The 6419-nt window shown below is 32.6% G+C and overlaps 1 pseudogene; it reads right to left on the minus strand.

Moving 5' to 3' along the window:
• Positions 1-3254: 3254 nt before the first annotated feature.
• Positions 3255-4330, minus strand: LOC126016359 (60S ribosomal protein L15-like; annotated as a pseudogene).
• Between the last annotated feature and the right edge of the window lie 2089 nt (positions 4331-6419).

Below are 6419 nucleotides of genomic sequence, written 5' to 3' on the forward strand. Positions count from 1 at the left end.
GAAGTTGTTCTCCCCATTTATACTTATTTTTTTTATCTTCTTTTCTTTCTTTATGTGCTCTGCCATGTTTCTTATCTCGAGACCATTTTTTTTTTTGATGCTTATGGTTATTGTTAAAGTCCTCACTGGATATTTGAAACTTCTTTTTGTACTGCTGGGTGTTTCACCTTCTTTTTTTCCTTCATCTCTCAAACCGATGATGAGAGCTCCTAGAAGGATTCCGCCCATTTTTGGCGCATTAGACTTTTACTCCAGTTTATTACTTTTCTCTTCTTCAAACAAAACCACATAACTTGAACTAGCTAGTCCTGCCTCCCAGTTAGAGGGGGAAATAGGGAGGCACCAAGACCAAACAGGTGCAAGACTACTAAGTAGTAAGGTAGGGACCACATATTCTAGCAGCCCTGGGGATGAGGGAGGAGGATATGGGAGGTAGGATGAAAACGGAGGTGTAGGGAGGACAAATCGGTGATGGGAATCCCCCCTGATTTTATGTAAATATGTACCTAAAATATTATTGTCAACAATATGTAAGCCACTATGATCAAAATAAAAATTATATATAAAAAAAGATCAGAACCATTTAGGTTCCTTAACCTCTGGGAAAAAAATATGGACAAATAGAAACAAAAACACCTGGGTATTATTTAACATTAAAAACTAAATCTTATTTTACTATGAAATAAATTAGTGGTTTTTAATTACGTTAACACTTTAAATTAGAACTACACAATAAAGCAGCTTGTAACCGTATATTTCTAGTTAAAGTTTAAGATAAATTATGAAAAATAGAAATATTCATAAGCTAGTTACATTTCATGAACTCAGATAACATGTAGTTAAAAGGGATTGTAATGTAGAAAATTTTTTTAAAAATATGACACTGAACAGAATTTCTGCTTCTTTTACCCTCAGTACAATTATAATTGAACTTGATAGTCTAACAGTTATAATAGGATTACATATGTATGTAGTGTAACAGTGTATTCAACTCAGCTATTATCTTGGCATAAAACAAATTCTTCACCCTACCTAAGAAGCATAGTTTTAGAAACAATTTTATAAAATTTTTTATAACCCAGAAAGATTCAGGCTAATTTCCAAATTATATATTTGTTTATTATGTTATGCAAAGCAACTTGTGTCACTTATTTATATAAAATATGTCATGTTTCATATATTATATCAAATGTAAATAATTATAATAATTTATTGTTCATATCTTGTTACCATAACTTTTATAGCCTTTTATCCAATAGGTAGATAATTGAGTTAAAATTTTATATTTTGTCTTCACTTTTAAAAAGTTGTTAAAAATGAAATTTGTATTTACAAATGAATATGGGGACACTGTACATATACAGCATCACTAGGTGTGTTTTTCAGATTTAAGATATTCTATTATCTGAGTCTACAAATAAATTCCAAATACATTATTCCAAATACCATATATACCATATAAACTACCAAATAAATACTAAATTTTCTATAGCGCTCTGAATTAGATACTCAGCATATTTTACAGGATAAGCCCACGTCATTTTAAGCCAAAATTCCTCTCAATTCAACTGAGCATTACCTGTTATATCATTGTTTTGTTATGTAAACCTTACTTACCTGAGATGTGTTCATCTTCTAAAAAATTGCTCAGAGTGGTTGACTTAGACAAGTTCCTGAAGAGAAATATTGATAATTTTCTTTATTTCTGCCGAGAGAAACAGCAGAGGTTTCTTTAAAATGATTGTGGCTAGAAAAATAGAATTGGGAGTGGGTGGGCCACACTCAGTAGTAGCCCAGGGATTACTCCTCGCTCAGAAATCACTGCTGGTAGGTTAGAGGGATCATATAGGATGCTGGGGATGGGTTCAAGGTCAGACTTTTGCAAAGCAAATATCCTACCTGTTTTGCTATCGCTCTGCTATTTTTCCAGCCCCGAAAAACATAATTTGAGTCAAAACTTTTAAAATTTAAATATTTATAGAAATAAATATATGTATACTTACGAAAATATTTCTATCCCTGTAACATCCATATATGAATAGTAAAGGAAAGCCAGGTCAAGTTTAGTAACCACTATATCTACATGCATTAACATGTTATTCTAATAACAACAAGGTAAAATACAAGATATATTTATACATTTAACTCCTAACATCTTTGTAAAAGAGATAGTAGAGGATTACTATATGACTTAAATGGTAGAGCACATCCCTGTATGTGTGAGGCTCTGGTTTGATTAACCAATACCACATCACTACCACACACCTTAAACGTGGGTTCTGCAATGCTAAGAAAAAAGAGAAAAGGCATTAATGTACAACTGCCTTACTAAAAGTGTCTTTAGTTTTTATCCTGTTATCAACAGAAATTTCAGTTAAAATAAAAATATTAATTCATTGACATAATTCGGTGCACATTCTTGATCTCTTCAGTAATCATGAAGGTATAGTAACATTCTATATTACACCAAAAACATTAATACTAATGTAGTCATTTTACAAGCAACAATAATGTTTTTTAAAGTAAATGCAATTCATTTCTTGTTTTAAATGATTACACTCATAATTTATCTATTCCATTAAAACTAAAAATCTGAAATATCATTGTCACTGGGGACTATTGTTTTGTACCTATAGATAGTGATACAAATTGTAAATCATGCAAAATGTTGGTGAGTTATACTTTGAATGAAATAGCTGTAGGTTATGATTCACATTTTTGATAAGTTACAAATAAATTATATTGCCCAATGACCAATTTTTGAGCTAAAGTAGATATAAAGTATCACATTTTTGGAACAATTATTATACTTAACATAATTAAAAACAAAATTGCAAAGAACTGTGACATATATAATTAGAGTTTTGTATATTCTTTCTATTATCATCTTAGGTAATTCCTTCACCCAACACATTGTGGAATTGTTCATAAAACTATTATAGAATTTAAATCATTACTTTGGACTCATTCTTTTTTAGTATTGAGCATATGCATATAAACATACATGATATTTTATATGTAGTTAGTAAATATTAATGTCATACAAGATCAGAGCACACATTTTTCTAATGTGTGATAAACATAAGTAATTTAAAAAGGTATATTTCCATAATATTATCTAGCTATGAATTCAAACCTTCAATGTATGCTTAACAATGATGTGCATCAACTATACTTTTTTTTCTAAAAATGGTGGCTTTTAAGTTTTTATTAAAGCAGTTACATGCAAAATACTGATGAAGTTTAGTATTACATGAGTCCCAGTTAATTCTTTTCTTTTGCACATAACCAGGATATTCTCCACATTTCCTAGCAAAATCTAACTTAAAAGAAACCAAAGAGGCCACTTGCGAATAAACTAGCACTGCATCATCCCTATAATAAAGCTGTAGGTTTATTAACATGCACCAACAAATCTACAGGGCTACTTAATCCACTCCTCTTTTACAGAATTTATTTTACACCTAATATACCAAACATTTTAACATAGGGAGATATTATCTCTCTAATAAGATAAGCAAAGTCAAAAGCACTCATCTTACTGGAAACTGGATACACCAATCACAGGCTTCAAACAATATTGCACTTAACTTTCATAATTTGACAATGCATTCAGGAAATAATCTGCAGACTAACAAAGAACACCTGTAAGCAGTCATGACTGTCCTAAACTGTTTATTAGACTTTTACAAATGTTACTTTTTAGCGGTAACAGTGGAGCTGGAGAGTATTGCGCCTTTTCCAAGCTGCACGACGAGAGCCACTGATAGTGTGGTGGAACTTGTGACCCTTTCCGAGACCACGGCTCTTGCGGCCTGCGGAAGTCAGCCCTCGCATCTCCCTGTGCTTGTGGACTGGCTTTGTGATCCACTGGGTATCGGGATTTCTTCTGATAGGTTTATGGAATGGATTAATGAGGATAACTTCGAAGAATTTGTATGTGGAATCTTCACCAACCCAATAAGAATTCAGCACTCTCAGAGCCCCGCAGTGGCGTCCAGCTCGTTCCTCAGCCACAGACTGAAGGCTCCGGGCAAACTTGAACTGGTTGACACCATGATGGACGGGCTTGCCATAGGTCGCCCCCTTGGGCACGAACCGTTTGCGACCACCACGGCGCACCCGAATGCGGTAGATGACATACCCTGCGTGGCCTTGTAGCCCAGCCTGCGCTCCTTATCCGGCCGAGTGGGCCGCGGAGCCCGGCGCAGGGCCGAGAGCTGGCGGTACTGCCAGCAGCGCACTCGCAGGAGGAATCGCATCATGTCTTGACTGCTTCTTCCTCCAGAGCTCCTGGATGTACTTGTAGGCGCCCATCTTGGCTCACTGATGGCTGCCACCAAATGAAAAGGGCATCAACTATACTTAAAGATTTTCCAAATTTCTGGAAGCATATGTAAATTAGCATAAAGTTGATTTATTAATGTTGACATTAATGATTTTAATTAACAACATTTAAAAACATTTAATGTAACATGTTAGCTTTAATATGTAAAGATGTTTAATGTCACAAAATATTTGTGTTTTGGGTGATATACCTGGTGGGGCTGCAGAAATAATTTATCGCAAATAATCAAATAAAGAATTCATGGATTCAATGCAAGTGCTCTATTCCTTGAGTTACAATAATATATTTTAAAGAATTCATGGTATCCTTAAATTGAAACATCTGCTACTTGTCTGCTTCTTCCATGATATTTTTATTACATTTTAGAACATGATATAATTAGTAAATTTAACTTTTTGTGTTAGGAATCATATTTCCAGGGAAAACTTTCTATGAACATGGGCAGCTGAATTAATTTATTTTAAACAGCTGGTGATGTAGTTGCACCTACAATTTTCCATTAAATGTCTCAATATTAAATGTCTCAATATTTTGTTCCAGATGGATCTTCCAACATGTTTTGCTGAAGGCAAAAAAGTTAATTTTATTGTTTTCTTGAATTCTCAGCCCACAGAAACATATGTAATTTTTTTTTATTAAGCAGTGAATCCACACCAATATCCTCCAAATCTTCTCTGTTACTTAGAGAATTCTTAAAAATGTAAAATATTGGCCCCTAACTCAAATATTAAATTGGAAAATGAGAGTAAGAATATAGTGATCTGTTTTTAACTAGCTGTGCATACTGAAATGTGAAACTAAAGAATGAGAAATACAAGCATAGTATTCGTGAAATATTAAATATAAGTATGGTTACTAATGACTAGAAATGTACTTATTATTTGGGATGCTGATTGGCACTCATGGTTCATTAGTATTTGTAGCAGGACTTTGGGACATGTAGTGCTGGATATAGAACTCTAATCTACAAGGCACATGTTCTAATATTTTGAGGTATCTTTTTGGCCTATTAATTAATGCTAAGTATAACACAATACATAATATTTAATATAATTGGTATAGAAAATAATAATAGAGTCCAATATTTTAGAAGGAAGTTTACTCACTTATTATATTTGGCTTATTATATTATGATAGTTATAATAACTCAGTTATTGTATTTAGGAGACAATAATAAATGATGTACAGTGCCATAATTCTATTAAGAATTCTTGTTAGGAAGCAAGGTAGGCAAGACTGTTATTAGAGAGAACAAGTGGTTAGATACTCAAAGGATCTCAGAAATGTATACCACAATTAGAATTGCATATAAGTTAATTAATTCAGTATCAAAGATATTAAAGGCTTTGAGGCAAAAGATGTATCAAAGGCTAGAAGTATAGGAAACTGGCACACATCTAGAGAGAAATCTCACCATTTTGTGGGCTACAAGTTTAAATTAGGGAAAATAAATTTAAGGAGCAGAATCTTACATATGACCCTAAATTTAAATAACTGGTATGATAAAAAGCTATAAAGCATTCATTTAAATATAATTATGATAGTATTAACTAAGTGAATGCTGAGTAAGTACTTAGTAAATATGCACTATATAAAACTTTGAAATACAGAAGAAGGTTATATTCCAAAATTAAAGATAGACAAATGAACATCTATTAAACTTTTCACCCTCAGTTTGTGTCAGAATTGTGAAAAGCTGTGTAGAATGTACTATGTGCAGAGATGTAGCACATGTTGACTCAAAATAATTTTCAATATATTGATGAATAATTGAAACAACCACAGAAAGAAAACTGTAAAAGCCTCGAGCATATGCCAGATACACAACATCCTATTCAAAAATACACACACACACACACACACACACACACACACACACAAAATAAACTAGCTGAACTTCCTCATTTTAGAAGCATACATATTTACAGAGATAGAAAATTAAAATCCTGCCTGATATTTGGGCACAGCCATTACTTGAAATTTGACTATATAGAAGATTCAGTGAGTTATCTTTTACATTCTCTAATATCATTTCCTCACTTATATGTTTACAATATAAAATTATGAGTTC

This window comes from Suncus etruscus, chromosome 8, assembly GCF_024139225.1.
Source record: "Suncus etruscus isolate mSunEtr1 chromosome 8, mSunEtr1.pri.cur, whole genome shotgun sequence".
Taxonomy (NCBI): Eukaryota; Metazoa; Chordata; class Mammalia; order Eulipotyphla; family Soricidae; genus Suncus; species Suncus etruscus.